This window comes from Canis aureus, chromosome X (genome assembly GCF_053574225.1).
Source record: "Canis aureus isolate CA01 chromosome X, VMU_Caureus_v.1.0, whole genome shotgun sequence".
NCBI lineage: Eukaryota > Metazoa > Chordata > Mammalia > Carnivora > Canidae > Canis > Canis aureus.
Window position 1 is genome coordinate 40,212,842 of NC_135649.1, and position 27,941 is coordinate 40,240,782.

At 40.3% G+C, this 27,941-nt stretch overlaps 2 pseudogenes; one reads left to right on the forward strand and one right to left on the reverse strand.

The window, feature by feature from the left end:
- Positions 1–1,338: 1,338 nt before the first annotated feature.
- Positions 1,339–1,724, forward strand: LOC144308844 (NHP2-like protein 1 pseudogene; annotated as a pseudogene).
- Positions 1,725–27,150: 25,426 nt separating this feature from the next.
- LOC144307533 (large ribosomal subunit protein eL32 pseudogene) lies at positions 27,151–27,616 on the reverse strand (annotated as a pseudogene).
- Between the last annotated feature and the right edge of the window lie 325 nt (positions 27,617–27,941).

Below are 27,941 nucleotides of genomic sequence, written 5' to 3' on the forward strand. Positions count from 1 at the left end.
CTGAGGGTGAGTGAGAGAGAGAAAGAAAGGCGTCAAGGATGACTCTAGGATTTCTGCCATGGACTGAATGTCAGTGCCATTCCCTGAGACGGGAATCACAGGAGGAGAAGCAGGTTAGGGGAGAAGCTGATGAGCCCGCTCCTGAATATGTTGATGGCTACATGCCTCGAAAACAGTCAGGTTGGGAGTACTCTCAGGAGAGAGGTCTTCGTTCAAAAAGTTCCAGTTCTACAGTCAACAGAAAAAAAAAAAAGAAATCTGGGACGCCTGAGTGGCTCAGTGGTTGAACGTCTGCTTTCTGATTATCGTGATCTTGGAGTCCTGGGATAGAGTCCGCATTGCACTCTCCTGCTTCTCCCTCTGCTTACATCTCTGCTGCTCTCTGTGTCTCTAGGAATGAATAAATAAATAAATCTTTTAAAAAAGGAAAGAAAGAAATGAAATCTGACCATCTGCAAAGACCTGGATGGAACTAGAGGGTTTTATGCTAAGCAAAGTAAGTCAGAGAAAGACAAATATGATTTCACTCACGTGTGTAATTTAAGAAACCAAACAGATGAACATAGGTCAAGGGAGGGAAAACTGAAATAAGATAAAATCAGAGAGAGAGGCAAACCATAAGAGACTCTGAACTCTAGGGAACAAACTGAGGGTTGCTGGAGGGGAGGTAGGGTGGGAGGATGGGTAACTGGGTGATGGGCATTAAGGAGGACACTTGATGTAATGAGCACTGGGTGTTCTATGCAACTGATGAATCACTAAACTCTGTCTCTGAAACTAATAATACACTATAAGTTAATTATTTTATTTTAAAAAAAAGAAGTCTGGGACGTCTGGGTGGCTCAGTGGTTAAGCATCTGTCTTCGGCTCAAGGTGTGATCCTGGAGTCCCAGGATTGAGTCCCACATCGGGCTCCATGCGTGGAACCTGCTTCTCCCTCTGCCTATGTCTCTGCCTCTCACTTTCTGTGTCTCTCATGAATAAAGAAATAAAATCTTAAAAATTAATTAATTAATTAATTAATTAAAAAAAGAAGTTCCAGTTCCACTACTTAGTAGCTATAAGAACTTGGGCAGTTCCAACCCTCTGAGCCTGTTTTCTCATCTGTAAAATGTGCTGAAAATATCCAGCTTCATCATGTTGTTAGTTTTATTAAATGTAAGAGTTTGTGCAAGAAGGCACTATGGAAATTCTAAAATGCAGGTAGATGGTAATAAGTGGTGCTTGGCCATATCCATGCCTCCAGTGTGGTGTGCCTTCTTTCTGGCAAAGGTGTGAGCTCTGGCTCTGACATTGGCTGCACTCCCTTAGGGGTGGTGAGATCACCTAATTGCAGATATGACTGAGCCTGAAGTAAACCCAAGGATCTACCCCCTCACAAATGCCCTCCTCACCAAGAAACTACTGGCCCTTGTTCAGCAGTCATGAAACTATAAGCAGCTTCGGCAAGGGGTCAATGAGGCACCAAAACCCCCAACAGGGCATCTCTGAGTTCAGGAAAATGGCTGCAGACCCTGAGCCCCTAGAGATCACTCTGCACCTCCCACTGCTGTGTGAAGAGAAGAATGTGTCCTACATGTTTGTGAGCTCCAAGCAGGCCCTGGGGTGGGCCTGTGGGGTTGCCGGGCCTGTCATCTCCTGTTCTGTCACCACCAAAGAAGGCTCCCAGCTGCAACAGCAGACGTAGGTCAGTTCAGCCATCCATTGAGAGGCTCTCAGGCTAACCCAGTGGCCTCTGGCCCACTTGGCACAGAGTTCTCCCCCTGGGGTTGTGTTCACATGTAGGGTCTCCAGCTACCTTCTCGACGTATGTTCTAGTACTAGATCTGGTTTCTGCATTTTTGTACTGTTTTCATTTGGTTTTACAGGTTGTTATCCATACATGACTCCTGCACCTCACCCCAGTCTCCTATTCTACTCTCCCTGGGGCATCTTGTCCTCTCTTTTGAAAATAAACTAATGCCAAAACAGATGGAAGCCGAGTGGGGACACCATTCAAAGGCAGGGGAGAGCTAGGATAGAGATCTGCTTCTGGCTTTCAGTTGCTAACTTCCTGTTTGTGTGAAGGACATGATGGAAGTAAACAGCATTCTTTGTCACCCTTGTGCCTGGCAGACATAATCGCTCTGTGCGTGTTTTCTCTCTAAGGGATTATGTATCATTTGGGGAGAAAGCACATATTCTGTGAGGTCGTCGGGTATATGTCCAAGTGTCATTTGCTAATATACCCTTGCTACTTGCTTTGATAATGTGATCTTATTCCCTCTGTTCCCTAACTCCCAGTCATGCCCCTGAGGGTGGCAGGGCAGCAGCATTCCAGAGATGTGCTGCAGAATTCTAGAGGCTGCCTGGGTGAGTTAGACATGGGGTAGCTGATCTAGGTTATGAAGGAGTCCAGAGTGGCAAGAAAGGGTGCCAGCTGATGCTGGAATGAAGAAGTCTGGGCAAGTCATGGAGACCTGACTGGAAGCTACATTTTAGAGATGTTGGAATCTAGGAAACATCCTCCCTGGTGAATGGAGATGTCTTCAGTGGACACTTGGTACCAGCTCTGAGAGCCCTTACCCCTGTTTCCTGCCACGATGTGGGTATATATTTTTATAACATCATAAGGACAGTGTTAGCATGTTATTCTTGTGAGCATCCTAATAAATAAATATATTCATATCCCTCCCAAATGGTAATAAGTATTTTCATGGGGAACAAAATAAATGTAAAGAGGAGGGGAGAGTTTTCAGGGGGCATTCAGGAATTCTTTGGCCTGAAGAGAAACTACAGAGTTTTGTCTGATTCATGGTGGCATCACCAGGGACTTTCCAATTTCTGGGAAGCTTATCCCTACAAAGAAATTATTTCCAGTGGCTTGGTGTTGTGGCGATTTAGCTGACTTGAGCCAGAAGTAGGGGATTTGGAGGAAGTCTGCCTAATCGCGGGCAGTGGGAAACTGGGATGGAGCCAATGTAAATGTGGCAGGCTGGGAAACATTTTTTTTTTTTTAAGTTTCTTTTTTTTTAATTTTTTTTTTTATTTATTTATGATAGGCACGCAGTGAGAGAGAGAGAGGCAGAGACACAGGCAGAGGGAGAGGCAGGCTCCATGCACCGGGAACCCGACGCGGGATTCGATCCCGGGTCTCCAGGATCGCGCCCTGGGCCAAAGGCAGGCGCCAAACCGCTGCGCCACCCAGGGATCCCTGGGAAACATTTTTGCAGACAGAAAGCATTTAAACAACTTTTTATTGTGGTGAAATATACATAACATAAAATTTACCATTTTAACCATTTTTAAGTATACATTTCAGTGGCATTAAGTACAGTCACATTACTGCACAACCATCACCAATATCCATCTCCAGAACTTTTTCATTATCCTAAACTGAAACTCTGCATTCATTAAGCAATTAACTCTTCATTGCCTCCTCTCCCCCACCCCTGGAAACCACTATCCTACTTTCTGTCTCTGAATTTCATGATTCCAGAAACCTCATATAAGTGGAATCAAATAACGTTTGTCCTTCTGTATCTTGTTTATTTCACTCAGTATAATGTCTTCAAGGTTCATCAATTTCATAGCATGTGTCCAACTCTTATTCCCTTTTAAGGCTGAAAAATATCCCATTGTATGTATCTACCACATTTTGTTTATCCATTCATCCATTGATGGACACTTGAGCAGTTTCCATCTTTTGGCTGTTGAGAATAATGCTGCTATGAACACTGACATACAAATATCTGTTCAGGTTCTTGCTTTCAATTCTTTTGGGTATATACTTAGAAGTGGAATTGCTGGATCATATGATAATTCTATTTTTTTGAGGAACCACTATACTATTTTCCATTTTATATTTTCACCAGCAATACACAATGGTTCCACTCTCACCACATCCTTGCTGACACTTGTCATTTTCTGTTTATTTTCTTTTTAAAATCATCATTCTAATGAATGCGAAGTGGCATCTCATTATGATTTGGTTCATAATTCCCTAATGATTGATGATGTTGAGAATCTTTTTATGTGCTTATTGGGCATCTGTATAACTTCTTTAGAGAAATGTCCATTGAAGTCTTTTGTCTATCTTTTAAAGACTTATTTTATTTATTTGACAGACAGACACAGAGAGAGCGCAAATGGGAGGTGCAGACGGAGAGGGAGGGAGAATCTCAAGTAGATTCCTCACTGAGTGTGGAGCCTGACAGAGGTACATTCACAATCCTGAGATCATGACCTGAGTTGAAACCAAGAGTCAGATGCTTAACCCACTGCACCACCCAGGTGCTCCCCACACCCTGCCTATTTTTTAATTGGGTTGTTTATTTTTTATTGTTGAGTTGGAGGACTTCTTTATATATTCTGGATAATAATCCATTTTCAGAAAAAAATAATCCATTTTCAGATATAGAATTCTCAAATATTTTCTCTCTATTCATAGATTGTTTTCTTACTCGTTAGTATCCTCTGTAGCACAAATTTTTTAATTTTGGTGAAGTCCATTTTTTTCTTTTGTTGCCTATGCTTTTGGTGTTATATACAAGAAATCATTGCCATATCCAGTGTCATTAAGCTTTTTCCCTATGTATTCTTCTAAGAGTTTTATAGTTTTAACTCATATGTTTAGGTCTTTTGATACATTTCATTTTTATGTATGGTATAAGATAAAACTCCATCTTCATTTTGTTTTGCATGCAGATGTCCAGTTTTCCCAGCACCATTAGTTGAAGAGACTGTCCTTTCCCCATTAAATGGTCTTGGTATGTTTGTCAAAAATCATTTGATCACATATATTAGAGTTTATTTCTGGGCTCTCTGTTATATGCCATTGGTCTATATGCCTGCCCTTGTGCTAGTACCACAGTTTAATTACCATCACTTTGTAATAAGTTCTGAAATCAAATATGAGACATCCAGCTTTGTCTTTTTCAAAATTATTTTGTCTGTTTGGGATCTCTTGAGATTCTATATGAATTTTAGGATGAGATTTCCTATTTATACACACACACACACACACAACATAATTGGGATTGTATTGAATCTGTAGATTGCTTTGGAAGAAAGTATTTTTTAAACTTATTTTCACAGGGCACTGGGTGGCTCATCGGTTAAGTGTATGCTTTTGGCTCAGGTCATGATCCCAGGGACCTGGGATCAAGTCTCACATTGGGCTCTTTGTTCAGCAGGGAGCCTGTTTCTCTCTCCCTCTGCCTGCCGCTCCCCCTGCTTGTGTTCTCTCTCTCTCTCTCTCTCTGTGTCAAATAAGATAAATAAGATCTTTAAAAAAAGATTTTCACAGTGATTTTGTATTGTTAAACCAAATTTGTGTTTTATTTGCTGCTTATTTAAAGCACATTTTAATTTTTTTCATTTATTTTAATTGAAATATAGCTGACATACAATATTATATTAGTTTCAGATGTACAACGTAGTGATTTGACATTTACATACATTATGTAGTGCTTGCAATGAATGTAGTTACCATCTGTCACCATACAAAATTATTAGAATTATTGAATATATTCCCTATGCTGTACTTGCCATCACTGTGACTTATTTTATAACTGGAAGTTTGTATCTCTTAATCCACTTTACCTATTCCACCCATCCCTCCAACACCCTACTTTCTGGCAACCACCAGTTTGTTCCTTGTATTTATGAGTCTTTTCTTTTTTGTTTGCTTATTGTTTTATTTTTTAGATTTCACATATAAATGAAATCATATGGTATTTGTCTTTTTCTATCTGGCTTATTTCACTCAGCATAATACCCTCCCGGTCTATCCATGTTGTCACAAATGGCAAGGTTTCCTTTTTTATGGCCGAGTAATATATATAGTATATATAATATATATTTATAAATATATATTTATAAAATAATATATAGTACATACTTATCATTTTCTTTATCCGTTCATTTATTAATAGACACTGAGGTTGCTTCCATATCTTGGATATTGTAGATAATGCTGCAATAAACATAGGGATGCACATATCTTTTTGAATTAGTGTTTTTGTTTTCTTTGGGTAAATACTCAAAAGTGGAACTACTAGATCATATGGTATTTCTTTTTTTAATTTTGTAAGGAACTTCCATATTGTTTCCCAGAGTGGCTGCAAAAATTTACATTCCTACCAGTGGTACACAAGGATTCTCTTTTCTCCACATCCTCACCAACACTTGTAGTTTCCTGTATTTTTGATACTAGCCATTCTGACAGGTGTGAGGTGACACCTCATTGTGGTTTTTATCTTGATTTCCCTGACGATGAGTGATGTTGAGCATCTTTTCATGTCTGTTGGCCATCTACGTGTCTTAAAGTATACTCTTCAGTAAAGAATTTCGAAGAAGCAAATAAAATAATAATGATAAAAATATGAAGAACGGAGTTCAGGGAAGAGAGAGCATTTCAGTTCTGCAATATGGTGTGGATGCAGCCTGTATCCTTTTGCAAGCCATTTGCGTTCTGTGCCTTGGTTTCCATCTGATCTCAGACCCAAAGGACATTAAAATTATCTCCAAATCGCCTAAATCAAGAATCTTGATATCAGATGTACAGCTATAGGGTATACACAGATTTCATAGAAAAGCTTTACTAATGATATAGTTATTGTTAAATTAATTACTCTAGTTGAAATCAAAGGAAATCAAGTAATCATATGTTTATTGAAATTATATATCTGTCTTGGATGATGAAGGTATCTACAAGACCTTCAGGATTATCCAGAAGGAATAGCTTAAAAGGCTGAGAAGAAGTTTGGAACAAATATGTTGCCCCCCAAAACCTAACTCACCTATTCCAAGCTTCCTGTGCCTAGACAAGCTATTTCCTCTTGACCATATTACTTGCTATTGACACTACAAACATTTATAACACCAATCTAAAGTCAAGTGGAGCCAGAAGGCAGACGATACCTCCACCTTACTACCACTCAAATATGGACATTCCCTACTTATGGGCAGAGGAAAGGCCAAAACCCTTATCTGTAGATAACTTATTATTATTAGCTATATGAGTCCTTGCCTGTCCAATTCCTGTATTAGTTATCTATTGCTATGTAACAAGTTATTACAAAACTTTGTGGCTACAAACAAACATTTATTACATTACAGTTTCTCAAGGCCAGGAATCTAGGAGAAGCTTATCTGGGTGATTCTGGTTCAGGATCCTTTATGAGGCGACAATCAGAATGGGAGAAAATATTTGCAAGTCATATATCTGACAAGGGATTTATAGCCAAAATATATAAGGAAGTCATACAACTCAGAAGTGAAAAACAAATAATCCAATTTTAAAATGGGCAAATGATCTGAATAGACATTTTTCCAAAGACAATATCCAGATGGCCAACAGGCACATGAAAATGTGCTTCACATCACTCGTCATCAGGAAAATGCACCTCAAAACAATGAGGTATCACCTCACCCCTGTTTGAATGGTTGTCATCAAAAGATAAGAGGTAAGTGTTGGAAAGGATGTGGAGAAAAGGGAACCCTTATACAGTATTGATGGGAATGTAAATAAGTGCAGCCTTTCTGGACAACAGTATAGAGGATCCTCAAAAAATATTAAAAAGAGAACTACGGATTAGCGAGCAAGATGGCGGAAGAGTAGGGTCTCCAAATCACCTGTCTCCACCAAAGTACCTAGAAAACCTTCCAATCATCCTGAAAATCTATGAATTCGGCCTGAGAATTAAAGAGAGACCAGCTGGAATGCTACAGTGAGAAGAGTTCGCGCTTCTATCAAGGTAGGAAGACGGGGAAAAAGAAATAAAGGAACAAAGGCCTCCAAGGGGGAGGGGCCCCGCGAGGAGCCGGGCTGAGGCCGGGGCGAGCGTCCCCAGGACAGGAGAGCCCCGTCCCAGAGAAGCAGGAGCTGCACCGACCTTCCCGGGCGCAAAGGGGCTCGCAGGGAGTTGGAGCAGGACCCAGGAGGGCGGGGATGCCCTCGGGTTCCCCGGGACAGTAACAGCAACTGCGCGCCCAGGAGAGTGCGCCGAGCTCCCTAAGGGCTGCAGCGCGCACGGCGGGACCCGGAGCAGCTCGGGGGGCTCGGGCGGCGGCTCCGCGGAGGGGGTTGCGCGGCCCGGGAGCGCGAATCCACCAGCGCAGGCTCCGGAGCACAGGGCGCCGGGACACAGCCCAGGATCCGGCCTCCCCCGGGACAGGCAGAGGCCGGGAGGGCCCAGGACAGCGAGGACGCTCCTGCCCCAGCTGAGCACATCAGCGGCCCCGCCCCGGAGCCTCCAGGCCCTGCAGACGGAGTTCCTGCCGGAGCTGAATCCAGGTTTCCAGAGCTGCCCCGCCACTGGGGCTGTTCCTCCTGCGGCCTCACGGGGTAAACAACCCCCACTGAGTCCTGCACCAGGCAGGGGCACAGCAGCTCCCCCAACTGCTAACACCTGAAAATCAGCACAACAGGCCCCTCCCCCAGAAGACCAGCTAGACTGACAACTTCCAGGAGAAGCCAAGGGACTTAAAGAACACAGAATCAGAAGATACTCCCCGGTGGTTCTTTTTTTGTTTGTTTGTTTTTGTTTTTGTTTTGTTTTGCTTTTTGATTTGTTTCCTTCCCCCACCCCCTTTTTTTCTCCTTTCTTTTTCTTTCTCTTTTTCTTCTTTTTTTTTTTCGTTTTTTTTTTCTTTTTCTTCCCTTTTTTTTCTCTTTCTCTTTTCTTTCCTTCTTTCTCTCCTCTCTTTTTCTCCTTTTCCCAATACAACTTGCTTTTGGCCACTCTGCACTGAGCAAAATGACTAGAAGGAAAACCTCACCTCAAAAGAAAGAATCAGAAACAGTCTTCTCTCCCACAGAGTTACAAAATCTGGATTACAATTCAATGTCAGAAAGCCAATTCAGAAGCACTATTATACAGCTACTGGTGGCTCTAGAAAAAAGTATAAAGGACTCAAGAGACTTCATGACTGCAGAATTTAGAGTTAATCAGGCAGAAATTAAAAATCAATTGAATGAGATGCAATCCAAACTAGAAGTCCTAACGACGAGGGTTAACGAGGTGGAAGAACGAGTGAGTGACCTAGAAGACAAGTTGATAGCAAAGAGGGAAACTGAGGAAAAAAGAGACAAACAATTAAAAGACCATGAAGATAGATTAAGGGAAATAAACGACAGCCTGAGGAAGAAAAACCTACGTTTAATTGGGGTTCCCGAGGGCGCCGAAAGGGACAGAGGGCCAGAATATGTATTTGAACAAATTCTAGCTGAAAACTTTCCTAATCTGGGAAGGGAAACAGGCATTCAGATCCAGGAAATAGAGAGATCCCCCCCTAAAATCAATAAAAACCGTTCAACACCTCGACATTTAATTGTGAAGCTTGCAAATTCCAAAGATAAAGAGAAGATCCTTAAAGCAGCAAGAGACAAGAAATCCCTGACTTTTATGGGGAGGAGTATTAGGGTAACAGCAGACCTCTCCACAGAGACCTGGCAGGCCAGAAAGGGCTGGCAGGATATATTCAGGGTCCTAAATGAGAAGAACATGCAACCAAGAATCCTTTATCCAGCAAGGCTCTCATTCAAAATGGAAGGAGAGATAAAGAGCTTCCAAGACAGGCAGCAACTAAAAGAATATGTGACCTCCAAACCAGCTCTGCAAGAAATTTTAAGGGGGCCTCTTAAAATTCCCCTTTAAGAAGAAGTTCAGTGGAACAGTCCACAAAAACAAAGACTGAATAGATATCATGATGACACTAAACTCATATCTCTCAATAGTAACTCTGAATGTGAACGGGCTTAATGACCCCATCCAAAGGCGCAGGGTTTCAGACTGGATAAAAAAGCAGGACCCATCTATTTGCTGTCTACAAGAGACTCATTTTAGACAGAAGGACACCTACAGCCTGAAAATAAAAGGTTGGAGAACCATTTACCATTCGAATGGTCCTCAAAAGAAAGCAGGGGTAGCCATCCTTATATCAGATAAACTAAAATTTACCCCAAAGACTGTAGTGAGAGATGAAGAGGGACACTATATCATACTTAAAGGATCTATTCAACAAGAGGACTTAACAATCCTCAATATATATGCTCCGAATGTGGGAGCTGCCAAATATATAAATCAATTATTAACCAAAGTGAAGAAATACTTAGATAATAATACACTTATACTTGGTGACTTCAATCTAGCTCTTTCTATACTCGATAGGTCTTCTAAGCAAAACATCTCCAAAGAAACGAGAGCTTTAAATGATACACTGGACCAGATGGATTTCACAGATATCTACAGAACTTTACATCCAAACTCAACTGAATACACATTCTTCTCAAGCGCACATGGAACATTCTCCAGAATAGACCACATATTGGGTCACAAATCGGGTCTGAACCGATACCAAAAGATTGGGATTGTCCCCTGCATATTCTCGGACCATAATGCCTTGAAATTAGAACTAAATCACAACAAGAAGTTTGGAAGGACCTCAAACACATGGAGGTTAAGGACCATCCTGCTAAAAGATAAAAGCGTCAACCAGGAAATTAAGGAAGAATTAAAAAGATTCATGGAAACTAATGAGAATGAAGATACAACCGTTCAAAATCTTTGGGATGCAGCAAAAGCAGTCCTAAGGGGGAAATACATCGCAATACAAGCATCCATTCAAAAACTGGAAAGAACTCAAATACAAAAGCTAACCTTACACCTAAAGGAGCTAGAGAAAAAACAGCAAATAGATCCTACACCCAAGAGAAGAAGGGAGTTAATAAAGATTCGAGCAGAACTCAACGAAATCGAGACCAGAAGAACTGTGGAACAGATCAACAGAACCAGGAGTTGGTTCTTTGAAAGAATTAATAAGATAGATAAACCATTAGCCAGCCTTATTAAAAAGAAGAGAGAGAAGACTCAAATTAATAAAATCATAAATGAGAAAGGAGAGATCACTACCAACACCAAGGAAATACAAACGATTTTAAAAACATATTATGAACAGCTATACGCCAATAAATTAGGCAATCTAGAAGAAATGGACGCATTCCTGGAAAGCCACAAACTACCAAAACTGGAACAGGAAGAAATAGAAAACCTGAACAGGCCAATAACCAGGGAGGAAATTGAAGCAGTCATCAAAAACCTCCCAAGACACAAGAGTCCAGGGCCAGATGGCTTCCCAGGAGAATTTTATCAAACGTTTAAAGAAGAAATCATACCTATTCTCCTAAAGCTGTTTGGAAAGATAGAAAGAGATGCAGTACTTCCAAATTCGTCCTATGAAGCCAGCATCACCTTAATTCCAAAGCCAGACAAAGACCCCGCCAAAAAGGAGAGTTACAGACCAATATCCCTGATGAACATGGATGCAAAAATTCTCAACAAGATACTGGCCAATAGGATCCAACAATACATTAAGAAAATTATTCACCATGACCAAGTAGGATTTATCCCTGGGACACAAGGCTGGTTCAACACCCGTAAAACAATCAATGTGATTCATCATATCAGCAAGAGAAAAACCAAGAACCATATGATCCTCTCATTGGATGCAGAGAAAGCATTTGACAAAATACAGCATCCATTCCTGATCAAAACTCTTCAGAGTGTAGGGATAGAGGGAACATTCCTCAACATCGTAAAAGCCATCTATGAAAAGCCCACAGCAAATATCATTCTCAATGGGGAAGCACTGGGAGCCTTTCCCCTAAGATCAGGAACAAGACAGGGATGTCCACTCTCACCACTACTATTCAACATAGTACTGGAAGTCCTAGCCTCAGCAATCAGACAACAAAAAGACATTAAAGGCATTCAAATTGGCAAAGAAGAAGTCAAACTCTCCCTCTTCGCCGATGACATGATACTCTACATAGAAAACCCAAAAGTCTCCACCCCAAGATTGCTAGAACTCATACAGCAATTTGGTAGCGTGGCAGGATACAAAATCAATGCCCAGAAGTCAGTGGCATTTCTATACACTAACAATGAGACTGAAGAAAGAGAAATTAAGGAGTCAATCCCATTTACAATTGCACCCAAAAGCATAAGATACCTAGGAATAAACCTCACCAAAGATGTAAAGGATCTATACCCTCAAAACTATAGAACACTTCTGAAAGAAATTGAGGAAGACACAAAGAGATGGAAAAATATTCCATGCTCATGGATTGGCAGAATTAATATTGTGAAAATGTCAATGTTACCCAGGGCAATATACACGTTTAATGCAATCCCTATCAAAATGCCATGGACTTTCTTCAGAGAGTTAGAACAAATTATTTTAAGATTTGTGTGGAATCAGAAAAGACCCCGAATAGCCAGGGGAATTTTAAAAAAGAAAACCATATCTGGGGGCATCACAATGCCAGATTTCAGGTTGTACTACAAAGCTGTGGTCATCAAGACAGTGTGGTACTGGCACAAAAACAGACACATAGATCAGTGGAACAGAATAGAGAATCCAGAAGTGGACCCTGAACTTTATGGGCAACTAATATTCGATAAAGGAGGAAAGACTACCCTTTGGAAGAAAGACAGTCTCTTCAATAAATGGTGCTGGGAAAATTGGACATCCACATGCAGAAGAATGAAACTAGACCACTCTCTTTCACCATACACAAAGATAAACTCAAAATGGATGAAAGATCTAAATGTGAGACAAGATTCCATCAAAATCCTAGAGAAGAACACAGGCAACACCCTTTTTGAACTCGGCCACAGTAACTTCTTGCAAGATACATCCACGAAGGCAAAAGAAACAAAAGCAAAAATGAACTATTGGGACTTCATCAAGATAAGAAGCTTTTGCACAGCAAAGGATACAGTCAACAAAACTCAAAGACAACCTACAGAATGGGAGAAGATATTTGCAAATGACATATCAGATAAAGGGCTAGTTTCCAAGATCTATAAAGAACTTCTTAAACTCAACACCAAAGAAACAAACAATCCAGTCATGAAATGGGCAAAAGACATGAACAGAAATCTCACAGAGGAAGACATAGACATGGCCAACATGCATATGATAAAATGCTCTGCATCACTTGCCATCAGGGAAATACAAATCAAAACTACAATGAGATACCACCTCACACCAGTGAGAATGGGGAAAATTAACAAGGCAGGAAACAACAAATGTTGGAGAGGATGCGGAGAAAAGGGAACCCTCTTACACTGTTGGTGGGGATGTGAACTGGTGCAGCCACTCTGGAAAACTGTGTGGAGGTTCCTCAAACAGTTAAAAATATACCTGCCCTACGACCCAGCAATTGCACTGTTGGGGATTTACCCCAAAGATACAAATGCAATGATACGCCGGGACACCTGCACCCCGATGTTTCTAGCAGCAATGGCCACGATAGCCAAACTGTGGAAGGAGCCTCGGTGTCCAACGAAAGATGAATGGATAAAGAAGATGTGGTTTATGTATACAATGGAATATTACTCAGCTATTAGAAATGACAAATACCCACCATTTGCTTCAACGTGGATGGAACTGGAGGGTATTATGCTGAGTGAAGTAAGTCAGTCGGAGAAGGACAAACATTATATGTTCTCATTCATTTGGGGAATATAAATAATAGTGAAAGGGAAAATAAGGGAAGGGAGAAGAAATGTGTGGGAAATATCAGAAAGGGAGACAGAACGTAAAGACTGCTAACTCTGGGAAACGAACTAGGGGTGGTAGAAGGGGAGGAGGGCGGGGGGTGGGAGTGAATGGGTGACGGGCACTGGGTGTTATTATGTATGTTAGTAAATTGAACACCAATAAAAAATAAAAAATAAAAAAAAAACAATAAAGAAAAAAAAAAAGAGAACTACCGTGTGATCTGGCAATTCCATTTCTGGGTATACATCCAAAGGAAACTAAATCACTGCCTTAAAGATATCTGCACCTTTGTGTTCATAGAGGCATTATGTATGATAGCCAAGACATGGAAACAACCTAAATGTCCATCAACAGATGAATGGATAAACAAAATGGGATGTATACATTATATAAATATGAATATTATTCAGTCATAAAAAGAAAGGAATCTTGCCATTTGTAATAACATGGATGAACTCTAAGAGCATCGTGCTAAATAAAACAAGTCAGAAAAAGACAGTGTATTATATCACTTACATGTAGAATCTTAAAAAACAGACTCATAGAAACAGAGAAGAGATTAGTGGTTGGCAGAGGTGGCAGAAGGAGGATGGGGAAAATAGGCGAAGTTGGTCAAAGGGTAAAAACTTCCAGTTAGAAGATAAATAAGTTCTTGGGATATAATGTGCAACATGGTGATTATGGTAAACAAATACTGTAAAGTTGCTGAGAGAGTAGATCTTTAAAAGTTTTCATCACAGGAAAAAAGTGTATAGCCGTGTGAGGTGATGGATATTAAATAAACTTATGGTGGTGATCATTTTGTAATATATATGTATATCAAATAATTATGGTGTATACCTTCAATTTGTACAATGTTACATGTCAATTCTATGTCAATTAAACTGGGGAGAAATAAAGAAATAATTATATTGAAAAAATATGTTCTCATGCCCGAAAAGTGACCTCACATCTGACTCTGTGAAGCATGGACAGTGGAATTGGCAACCTTATGGAATGAACTTGAAATTCTTGTTCTTGGAGAGAAGTGTCACTCTGATGCTGAACACAGGTGTAGGTTGTACAATCACTACTCTCAAACCATTTTCTCTTTAATGATACTAAATAGCAGACATTCTAACCCCTCTGGCTTGCCTAGGCTAGAGTGAGAGAATGGTCAGCATGGCATCTTGGTGTCTCTTTTGGTTCCCAGGTTTCTAAAATATCAGTCTTCCTAACCTATCTCTAGGACAAGTAGCAGCAATGAAGTTGGGGTGAGAAGAGCTCAGTGGACAGAAACCAGTTCCTCTGGAGCATCTCCTCAGCAGAGCCTCTAAATGTTGAAATCGATCATTCCCAAAGGGCAAGGCCAGCTCTGAGGTGGAAAAAGGCAAGTGCACCCTTTGTGTCCATATGGCCTACTCATTCTCTGAGGGGCCTTGTAAAGGGAGGAAATGGTGAAAGGGCCCACTCGCCACAGCATAATTATCCAGGCTGATAAGGAACAAAGAGACTACTGTCAGTGGGGTTGGCAACCATCAAGCAGGGACTTGGAGTTGGATTTCCTCCAGCGTCCCAGGGCTGCTGAGAGATGGGATCATTAAGAGTTTATGGCTTCATGGAGCTATTTTAAGCCTGTTCCATTGCTTGATGCTGGCCTCGAATTCAAGCTGCTACAGACTCTTTTATCCCCCAGGAACTGTGGCTGGGGCTAAACAAAAGAGAGGCTGCTCCTTTGGAGGGAGGAGGGCATGGGGCCAAGAGATGGGCTTGTTGGGCCTAATGAGCTGCCTGTGGTGCTGCTGTCCCTGCTGCGGCTACCACAGCTGCTCCTATGCTGTTCCCGTTCTCAAGCAGCTGACTGGATAGGGCGTGCTCACATAGAATCAAAGACAACAAGAGCCCTCACTACTCTGAGGAAGGCAAAATAAAAAATCTATGTCCTAACCTCCTTGTTTGGAGGGAAGATGAGTGGAGAATGAGAAAGATAAGGCCTCTCCAGGGGCTAATTGGTCATTCCAGAAGCAAAGTGTCACATTTGACCTGAGGTATCTAATAGGAGACCATTGTGCCTTATGCTCAGAGACCTCAAGTTCTAGGCTTTTTTGTTTGGATGCTCCCTTTTCAAGGTGTGTAGAACAAGTAGCTATCTTGGGGGAAAAAAACCATGGTAATTACGTTAGTGAGATTTCCCAGAGATTTTCAAGATCCATGAATCCCCACTAAAACCTAGCTTCCAATAAGTCACTCAACAAAAAAATTTTTAAATTCATACTATATGCCAGGAACTGTCCTAGATCAATTGAATATAATGGTGAACAAAGCAGACAAACATCTTTACTCTCACAGAGCTTATCTCCTAATAGAGGGTGACAGGCCATAAGCAAGATAATTAAATAAATGTGGTGTCAAATGATGATGAATGTTATGAAGAAAAGAAAACCAGAGTTGGAAAGGATGGGAAGTACAGGCTGGCAGTGAGGGTTCACAACTTTAGATAGGTCAGGGATGATCTCATAGAGATGGGGATATTTGAACAGAGATTTAATGGAAACGAAGGATCAGGATAAAAAGCTTCTGCATGGCAAAGGAAACAATGAACAAAACTAAAAGGGAACCTATGGGATAGGAGAAGATATTCACAAATGACATTTCAGATAAAGGGCTAATATCCAAAATCTATAAGGGACTTATAAAACTCAACACCCAAAAAACAAAAAATCCAGTCAAGAAGAGGGCAGAAGACATGAACAGACATTTCTCCAAAGAAGACATACAAATGGCCAACAGACACATGAAAAAATGCTCATCACTCAGCATCAGGGAAATACAAATCAAAACCACAATGAGATACTACTTCACACCAGCCAGATGGTTAAAAATTAACAACTTGGGAAACAACAGATGTTGGTGAGATTGCAGAGAAAGGAAGATGCGGAGAAAAGGGAACCCTCTTACACTGTTGGTGGGAATGTGAACTGGTGCAGCCACTCTGGAAAACTGTGTGGAGGTTCCTCAAAGAGTTAAAAATAGACCTGCCCTACGACCCAGCAATTGCACTGTTGGGGATTTACCCCAAAGATACAGATGCAATGAAACGCCGGGACACCTGCACCCCGATGTTTATAGCAGCAATGTCCACAATAGCCAAACTGTGGAAGGAGCCTCGGTGTCCATCGAAAGATGAATGGATAAAGAAGATGTCGTCTATGTATACAATGGAATATTACTCAGCCATTAGAAATGACAAATACCCACCATTTGCTTCAACGTGGATGGAACTGGAGGGTATTACGCTGAGTGAAATAAGTCAATCGGAGAAGGACAAACTTTATATGTCCTCATTCATTTGGGGAATATAAATAATAGCGAAAGGGAATAGAAGGGAAGGGAGAAGAAATGGGTAGGAAATATCAGAAAGGGAGACAGAACATAAAGACTCCTAACTCTGGGAAACGAACTAAGGGTGGTGGAAGGGGAGGAGGGCGGGGGTGGGGGTGAATGGGTGACAGGCACTGAGGGGGGCACTTGACGGGATGAGCACTGGGTGTTATTCTGTATGTTGGCAAATTGAACACCAATAAAAAATAAATTTATTATTAAAAAAAAAGAAACGGAATCCTCTTACACTGTTTGCAAACTGATTCACCTGCTCTAGAAAACAATATGGAGGTTCCTCAAAAAGTTAAAAATAGAGCTACCCTACAACCCCGCAATTGCACTACTAGGTATTTATGCAAAAGATACAAACACAGTAATTTGAAGAGGCACATGTACCCCAATGTTTATAGCAGCAATGTCCACAATAGCCAAACTATGGAAAGAACTCAGATGTCCATCAACAGATGAATGGATAAAGAAGAAGTGGTTATATGTATATACAATAGAATATCACTCAGCCATTAAAAAATGGAATCTTGTCAATAGTAACGACATGGATAGAACTAGAGGGTATTATGCTAAGCAAAAATAAATCAGTCAGAGAAAGACAAATATATGTCTTTAAATGTCTCAAATATGACTTTAAGGAACAAAACAAATGAACATAGGGAAAGGGAAGGAAAAATAAAATAAGATAAAAACAGAGAGAGAGGCAAACCATAACAGACTCTTAACTCTAGGAAACAAACAGGGTTGCTGGAGGGGAGGTGTGGGGGATGGTGAAACTGGGTGATGGACATTAAGGAGGGACCTTGATGTAATGAGCACTGAGTCTTATATGTAACTGATGAATCACTAAATTCAAAGGCTAAAACTAATACACTAAATGTTCAATTCAGTTAATTGAATTTAAATAAAAAATTTTTTTAAAAAAAGGAAGTGAAGAAGACACTCATGTGAATATCTGTGGGAAGATTGTCCCAGGCAGAGGGAAGATCATGGGCTAAGGGGTCTGGCATAATTGAAGAGAACAAGGAAGCTAGTGTGGCTGAACTGATAGAAGAGTGGTGTGAAATGATAAGAGCTGAGGTTGAAGAGATAACAAAGCCAAATAGTGGAGTGCCTTATATATTATGGATTTTAATTTTATTATAAAATGGGAGGCCTCTGGCAGGTTTTCAGGAAAGGAGGAGTAACATAATCTTATTTATGGTTAAAAATCATTTTGGCTGCTGTTTGGAGGATAGACTATAAGGAAGAATGGGTGGAAGTGGGAAGACCTTTAGGAAGGAGCTGTAGTAATCTGGGCAAAAGAGTATTTGGGCCAGTGAGGCAGTTATAGAAAGATAAGAAGTGGTTAAGCTCTGGTATACTTGAAAAGTAGAACTGATTGAATTTGCTGATGGATTGGATATGGGTGATGTAAAGACAGAAAGATGAGGTCAAGAATGACTGCAAGGCTTTGGCCTCAGCAATTGGAAGGATCAGATTGCCGGCAGCAAGTTGGGAAGGACAAGTAGAGGAATAGCTGTGAGAGGTGAAAGAGCATCAGAGTTTGATAATTAATGGACTTGGGTTTGCCCAAATCTGGAGGCACTAGAAAAAAAGATAGTAGCTGGTGGCCACACTGGATGGGTCATGATGGAAAATGGATTGAAACAAACCTCGGTATAACTGCAGATGAAGCTAGTTGGTGGTGGTTTGGGGAACTGGACCCAGTTGGACACGAGCTGCTCTTCCTCTGCCTCTCCTTTCTCCTGCCTGGAATCCAGTGCCTCTACAGCCTTGCTGAACTCCATCCTGCTTGGTCAATCCCTCATGTCCTGTTTTGGGGATGATAAGTTTTCTAAAGATCCAAATTAAAGCTTAAAGATTTTAGATCCAAAGCTTAAAGATTTTAAGCTTTGTGGGCCAGTTGGGCACTGTTGTAGTTACTCAACTCTGCCATGTAGTGCAAAAGCAGTCATTGACAATAGGTAAAATGAGTATGGCTGTGGTCCAATAAAAATCCTATTTTTAAAAGCAGACCATGACCTGATTTGGCCCGTGCATGGGTTGTAGTTTGTCATTTCCTGCTCTAGATGTGTGAAGAGCTATCCACAGAAAGGCAAGTCTCACATGGCCAATGGACCTTGTAACACACTTATAATCAAACTCCAATATGAAATGTTAGAGAGGTATCTCTGGGTAGCTATCTCTCAAATACAGCTATATATTAATATTTTAGTGGCTGAACAAGTGGTCTCATTGGCATTCTTTTTTTAAAAGAATTTATTCTTTATTCTTTTAAAAGAATAAAATTTATTTTAAATTTTATTTATTTATTCATGAGAGACACACAGAGAAAGGCAGAGACATAGGCAGAGGGAGAAGCAGGCTTCCTGAAGGGAGCCCAATGTGGGACTCAATCCCAGGACCCCAGAATCACAACCTGAGCCAAAGGCAGATGCTCAACCACTGAGCCACCCAGGTGCCCCTCACTGACATTCTTTTACTCTATAAAGTGACTAATCCAAGTTGGAACTCAAAACTCCCTTCATTTGGAATAAGGAGAAACAAAGGTGGCTGGTAAGCATTTTAATTTTTCCTGAATTTACCCTTATTACATTTAAAAAGCAAAGTTGCTGGCCACTGCTCTAAAACTGTCTCTGTTCTCCCCAAGCCAGCCAACATATCCCAGGCCCTATCCTTCTCAGGGTCTTGCCGGGTGACAATCTAATCCAGTTATAAATTATTAATGGCTTCCACCTCCCAGACAATTTAATCCAAAGCTTACTTTTGAGGATGGGGCACCAAATGGCCTGCTTTTTCTGAGGTCTGTACAAGGGTCCTGGTACAATTTTCAGTCTATAGAACAGTTCAGCTCACATATGCATGATCTTTGGAATTTAGTGGACCTCTGTCAGATGGGCTATAGCAATGAGCATATTTGGAAGAAGCTTTTTATTTATGAAAAAATTTTGGATATATTTAAAAGAAGTAAAGAAAAAATGTAATGAATACATGTATATACTCAACACCCAGCTTAATAAATAAAATATTATAGATCTAGTCAAAACCCTTTGTATACACCTCCTTGGTGTCATTTTCTTCCCTTTTTTTCCCAAAGTAACCTCTATCTTGAAGACGGTTGTGTCCTTTCTTTGTACTTTTACTACATATGAAGGGATACATGTGAAAACATCCCTAAACAATATATAGTATTGCTTTGAATGCTAGTAACCTTTGTATTAGTGATATAATACCATAAAGGTGTTTTCAAGTTGGATCCATAATTGATAATACACTTCTAGTTCATTCATTTGCACTACTTCTATTGTAAGAATATACCATTCACCAATCAATGATTTCTTTTTTTAAAAGATTTTATTTATTTATTCATGAGAGACACAGAGAGGCAGAGACATAGGCAGAGGGAGAAACAGACTCCCTGCGGGGAACCCGTGTGGGACCCGATCCCAGGACCCCAGGTTCACACCCTGAGTCAAAGGCAGATGCTCAACCACTGAGCCACCCAGGCGTCCCCCATCAATGATATCTTAGGCTGATTACAATTTTATACTATTTCAAAAAATGCCGCAGTAAACATTTTGGTTTAATCTCCTGGTACCATATTTGAGGAATGAAGTGCTGCTATTTTTCTGAGCTCTCCTCCCAATGTCCTTGGAGACTTACTCTATATAACAGCAGCCTATGTAGAAAGATAAAGTCCCCTCTTGAACCAAAACACTAAAAGGCCTTCAGAACCTCTTAACTCACTGTAGTTGGGTAAAGAGTTTCAATCTAAACCAAAATGACCAAGCCAGGAGAAGCTAAAGTGACAAGGTCACGGTCACCTTCTCCCTTGATTCTCAATTCGGTATCTTGGTTCCTGAGAATCAAAGCAAAATATTTTTGTTTGGCCAAAGACTCTTCTGGCCTGGATTCACATGTATCCATGATGGAGGGAAATTTTTTTTAAGATTTTATTTATTTATTCATGAGAGACACACAGAGAGAGGCAGAGACACCGGCAGAGGGAGAAGCAGGCTCTCCATGGGGAGCCCAGTGCAAGACTTGATCCAGGATCACACCCTGAGATGAAAGCAGACATTCAACCACTGAGCCACCCAGGTGCCCCATGGAGGGAGATTTTAGTGGTCAGTAAGAATCAGGTTGCAAAGTCATTCTGTCAAGTATCACATGTAGTGGAAGGCTTCCAGATTGTGGAGTCAAACCCAGAATGTCTTATGGCACAAAGGCAAAAGGTAACCAAATAGCCAGCCACCCCCAGAATTTCCAAATTGTTCTCCAGGTGTTTCCTGCTATTGCTCTGTAGAGCTGGACAAAAAGTATCTGAAGTTTATGGATTTCTACCAAGAAGACTCACATTATAAGTCAGTGAGAGACTCAACAGTTTGGACATTAATGTGAACTGTTGTTGTTTTTTTTTTTCCATAGAAGAGTTCCTGAAGATTTTTTGTTCCTCACTGTGTTCACATTTACCCCCTTTATAGAGCTGCCCGTAGAGATTGTCAATTGTCAGGATCTGACAGAAACAGGAAAAAAAATTTTGAAGCATCAATGGAGATATCATTTGACATCATTTAGCATATCACTTAGAATCAACGGATATTATCATTATATTATCAGGTTATAATAGAAATACTTTCTACCTTTTTGTCTCTGTTCATTACATCCATTATTTTATAAGTATCTGATGCCACTGTCCTTAAAGACCCAAAGAATCACCGCAATTCTTTTATCTACATAGCATCCCTGCATTGAGGTTGGTCTGGAAAAACTAGTTTAAAAAAAAGATTTTATTTATTTATTCATGAGAGACACACAGAAAGAGGCAGAGACATAGGCAGAGGAAGAAGCAGGCTCCCCACAGGGAGCCCAACGGGGAACTCGAACCCAGGACCCCAGGATCACGACCTGAGCCAAAGGCAAATGCTCAGCCACTGAGCCACCCAGATGTTCCTGGGAAAAGTAGTTTAAACACTTACAGACATGTTTACTTTCTTAGATTAAGTCTTTCACTGCTACCACCTACTTTCTCTGTGAATTCTTTCTAGCTACGTAGCCTGAAGCCAAGTCGGCAACTTCAGTGATCCTAAGGACTTATGTGCCCCATTCCACATGCAAAATCTTTTTCCCACTCCACATTCCAATTCTTTCTCCAAAAAAGTTAAGATGTTTCTACGTGATACAAAATCAAGATGTAAATCAGAGTAGCTCAGTATTGCTTGTAAAAACTGTCATGTAATCATACAAAACCAAACCAAAACAAAAGAAAACTCATGGTTCAAAGGATTTCTTTGGATTGTGGTCAACAATTTTGGTAAGTGTGATATTTATTACCAATAGCAAATGCAAAATGAAAGCCGGTAAACAGACTCACTTTGGGTTTTTTATTTTAAAAATGTATTTATTTTAACACATGTTAGAAAAACATAACTATTACATCAGATTCATGATTTCAGAAATATTATTGCTTAGGATGAGGACACTTTTTTTTAAGTGAGTCAATTTGATGAAAAATATTAAGTGAAAAACACGAAGTGAATAGGGCAGGTAGTGTGTAGCTACAGCAAAAATAGTGAAGTCATATGTAAATGAGCACTACTTGAACAATACTGATGCAAGCAGATGTTTTTGTTTCCTTCCAAGGTCATTTCTTGATAAATGACCCAGGAGTTCTAAAGCTAATTAGAGTATTATTTAAAGATATTTGGAAATAGCTCAAAGTTTATAACTAGAAAAAGTAACTAAAAGCAGTGCATACACTAAAGAATGTTATATATGCCAAATTTTTACATATTGAAGGCAAACAATGCATTAAGCTTAAGCTGCTCTGTAGATTCATTTATCATGCAGAAGTCAAGATAAACTTCATTTGCCATTCAGTTTAATCGAAGAATATAATGTAACTCAACAACATGCAGTTGGTTAAGAGAATAAAAGCAATTACCATTTGTGGGCACCCGGCTGGCTCAATCCATGGAGTATCAAACTCTTGATCTCTGGGTCGTTGAGTTTGAGCCTCACGTTAGGTGTAGAGATTACCTAAAAATAAAATCTTTAAAAAATACTATCACTTTTTGCAAATACTTATCTTTGTGGGTCAGAATATTCTTACTACTGTGCAACCAAAATCAATTACAGATATGGATTGATACCACTGCATTATAACTCCCAATTTCAAGTGTTTGTGTTTATCAGAACAGTTTTAGTTTGATTAGTTGTTCCTTTTAATAAGTAATTATGTGTTCGGGTTATCAAATACCTTTATATGAATAAAATACTGCTTTTAGCTGTTTTAATGTATTATAGACTGTATAGAACTTTATTTGTAAAGGCTGCTTTATTTTTTAAAAATTTGTTATTTAAATTAATTTAATTAACATATATTGTATTATTAGTTTCAGAAGGGCAGCTTCATTAATAAACAGGCTTGAAAACTATTGAAGATGAAGCAGTCAGTTGAATTACTAAATTTGTCAATATCACAATGTACTAAGATTTTATATAAAATGAGAGAGAGGAAAAAAATAAAAACAATAAAATAAAATAAAAATAAAATAAAATGAGAGAGAGGAAGATTCTGCTTAATAATGAGTTAATATTTATTTAGCACCTTTTATATCATCCAGAATAGAGGAGATTTGCTACAGTAACAAATAATTCCAAAATCTTAGTTGTGAACCACAAAGGGTTATTTCTCATTCATACTATGTGTCCATCATGGCTTGGTTGAGCCTCTGTTCCATATTATTTTCACTCTAGGACCCAGTCAAATAGATTAGCCTCTACCTGGAGCATTGCAGTTAACATAGCATAGGGGAAAGGAAATATGATAAAGCATACCCTGGCTCTTAAAACCTCTGCCTGTATGTTACTCATGCCATTTTTGCTCATATTTTATTGACCAAAGCAAATAATTAATTCAAGCGAAGCCTGAATTCAACAGGACAGAGATATACATATAAATCATTCAACAAAGAGAGGCCCTTCAAAAAGGATTAAGAAATATAGACAAACAGTACTATAATCTACCATTCGTATTATACACAAGGCTCTCTTCATCTATATTTACAACAATCTTATAGGACTGGTGCTGTAATTACCCCATTTTAGAGATGAAGAAATGGAGACTCAGAGATTCATGACTTTCTTGAAAGTCACAGTTGAAAAGTAGCCAAGCTGCGATTTAGAACCCAACCAGTGTGACTCCAGAGCTTGTGCTCTTAAACACCATACTATTGCCATTTACGTTGGGCTTCTCATCAAACCCTAGGTACTACACTTTAACCCTAGCCCCAAATGGGTATTTTAAATAAGTCATGAAAAAATTGGTTATGCCAAATGCTATGACTCCAGAGGAGACTTCAGTATAATTCCAATGTATTGGGACACCTGGGTGGCTCAGTGGTTGAGCATCTGCCTTCAGCTCATGTCATGATCCTGGGGTCCTGGGATTGTGTCCCACATCACGCTCCCTGCAAGGAGCCTGCTTCTCCCTCTGCCTATGTCTCTGCCTGTCTCTGTGTGTCTCTCATGAATAAATAAATAAAATCTTAAAAAAAAAAACCAATTCCAATGCACTAATGTATGAATTCCACAAAAACAACAGTTCCGGTCATATTTCAACATAAAAGTCAAACACATTCAAAATAATGATAGTTCATTGCCACTCAGGTTTTGTAACCAAATATATATATATACATACATATACATACCTCTGTGTATTTATAAAGATCACTGCCAGTCTTGGAATTAAGCATGTGCTTAATCTACTTTTCCCCTTTCCTAGGATAGAAATGAGCCACCAATTACCTGGGGTCACCTAAGCCTGCCTTCAGGGTGTGTTCTATTTAAACTCAAAAGAAAGGGGACCCCAAAATCAAGGATGCTCACCAGGAAGACCCTAGAACTAAACTCTAATGAAAGAAGGCTCCATGGGTCTTAGGATCAAAAGATCCATACTTTTTGGAACAATACCACTAATATTGCAGCTTCTGGAGAGGGCCAGGACCTGAGTTTTTATTAGATAGGATGCCCCCAAAGACCCTAGTCGATCAGGAAACAAACAACTAAGAGGGAAAAGGTAGCTGGAGTTGTGAAACTGTGAAATTCCCTAACCAACCAGGGCAATAAATTACTGGTCACAGTCTCACCAAATTCACAGGTAAATTCCTATGGATGGATTCCATATTCATGTGTTTTCCTAGAACATTTATAAACTTTTAAGCAGGTAAGCGAACAGAGAAATATCTGGTCTTAATTTAAATCTGCAAAGTATTTCAGTGGAGCATGTCTGAGCTTTAATTCATTTTGTCCTTGTAACATCCCCATGAGGCAGCTACTCCAATGAACTGGACTTTATAAATGAGTGAACCAATACTTGCTAAGCTATGGTAACTTGTTCGTGCTCCAATAAGGCAGAATTTGTCTGTGTCTCTGCATTTCCAGCACCTTACACAGTACCTGATGTGCAGTGGGTGCTGAGAAAGTAGTTGAATGAATGAAAAACGGAGCGAGCAATAGCCTCTTTGTACATGTAAGCCATTGTGATTCACCCCGGTCGCATAGTCACCTTTCTCATCCTTCACCACTTAGATGGGGCCACCATCACTGTCTGACCTTTTCCAAGGCTAGAGGTGGGATGGCAGTGGAAGGAAGAGGTTGCTTAGCCAATCACATTCAAATTCTTTGTTCCCACATTTGCCTTGAAGACCAAACAAGCTAATGCAATCCTGAAGGAGGTAGCTCTTGGGAAAGTGTTTTGCCTCAAATATTTCCAAACACAGTCTCCACAGGCCCCATACATTTTTTCTAATGCAATTTGCACTTCCCATCCAAACAAGGCAGTCTAAAAAGGGCACCATTATGTATTAAAATTTTTGGTCTTGATTTTCAGCCATCAGTGGAATGAACCACATTTTGAACTTGAAAAAGTTTCATTTCTGATACTCTCTGCCATCTCACTTATAAAGGCAGAGAAGGGAAGTGGGATGCCAGGCAGAAGGCATCAGCCTGGTGTCTGTGGCATGAACACTCCAGAAATTCCATTCTCTGCAAAATCCACATCTCCTTCCTGTTCATCTTGTGGCTAGGGCCCACAACTTGGGACAGAGGCCACACAGCTGCTCTACTTTTATCCCCTTTCCCTACCCTTATCAAAGGCAGAAAGGTGCCGAGGCCCAGATAGTCAAGGGGACAGAGATCTAGAATCTCCTTTCCTGAAGACTTTAAGGGTGAGAGGCATTTCGATTGACTGGGGCAGTGGTTTTCAAATATTTCTTGGCTATGAAATGGCTTCTAAAAGTGAACCTCAATGTATGAAATAGACCCAAAGTGTAGTTACTCTGGACAACATAGGGAAGGGGCCTTAGACCTCTGACAGCTTTGTCTCCCCCTGCATCAGGCTCTGAGGACTACCCATGAAACCAAGAGGGTGTAGAACACAATTCAAAGGTTACTGCCCTTAACTGTAAGCTCCATGGCAGAGGAGTGTGGACCACATCTGGCTTACTAGCCTCTCTATCCCCAGCTATGTGATCCATACCTGGAGCATAGTAATAGCATCATAATCAGATATGGAATATGAACAGGAGGTACTTGTGTCTTGTGGGGATCATTGTCAGTTAGCAAGTGACTCCGCCTCCTATGATGTGTGTGTGTGCCTGTGCCTGTACAATGAAGGGAAGACAGAAGAGCTGAGTGTTGGAATGCACTGGAATTGAAATGAATGACCAAGTCTTTGATGATGAGCTTGCAACAGTTGCAGTGTGAAGAGGAGCTGCATAGTGAGTGATGAATGGCTAAGCAGGCTACTATGTCCTGCATATTTGCCAGCAATGCTTGTCGGTTTGCTCCTTCATGTGTTAGTGATCTCCTGCCATGTGTTGGGTTAGTTCCTCAGAGACAACACTGACTAAAACACAGTCCCTCCCCTCCCAGGGCTTACAGTCCTGGTGAAGGATATATGGAAACAAATCAGTGCTGACAAAATAGTGTAATGACTATAGCCATTTGAAAAGTGTTACACTGATATATCTTTCATTCTCTGCAAATCTTGATGCCCCAAGAGTCACCAAATCTGTGAGTGAGAGTGGATTTCAGCTAGAACAAGAAGTCATTACTTAGCTCTGACTTAGGCTTTGGGTTTTTAGCCTATAGCCACATTGTTTTTATTTTTATTATTTTTATTTTTTGTACTTTTATGGTTTTATTAACGCAAATATGACATGCACATAAGCTGTCTATTCATTTTCTTCGGTACACAGCCTGGCATTGGGATTGGTGACTCTGATGGCCAGCTGGGCTGCTCTTTCCACAGCGGTTCTTAAAGGGTACATTGTGAGCAATCTCTGCACAATAAGATTTGTTGCACATCAGCAGCACTTCAAGCTCCTTGACATTGTGGACTAGGAACTTCCAGAAGCCACTGGGCAGCATGTGCTTTGTTTTCTTGTTGCTCCTGTAACCAATGTTGGGCATCAAGATCTGGCCCTTGAATCTTCTGAGTATCCTATTGTCAATGCCTCTGGGTTTCCGCCAGTTGCGCTTAATTTTGACATATCGGTCTGACTGGTGCCGGATGAACTTCTTGGTCCTCTTTTTAACGATCTTGGGCTTCACCAGAGGTCTGAGGGCAGCCATGATGCCCAGCAATCAATGGCTGCCACCTCCGCAGGCAGCGCCAAGGAAGAGAACCACATTGTTTTTAAACTTGAGATCCCCAGCTAAATAAAGTAGACAAAGGACAAAGTTCATCTTAATGTTTATTAATCTCTTGCCAAAAATTAGCTTTGACTTTCATTATAGATGTAGGCAACAGACCACAGTTATATTAGCCATACCTGTGACTTGGCCATCAGTAGCTATCACAGACACTTTCCTGTCATATTAATAATGTAATAGTTCTTTCAAAATATTAATGACCCTCATTATTAGTTTGAAATTGTGGTGGTTACTCGATCTGACACTAGATCTTATCATTTAAGCCATTCACAAAGAGGCACAGGTTCTATTCTATCACG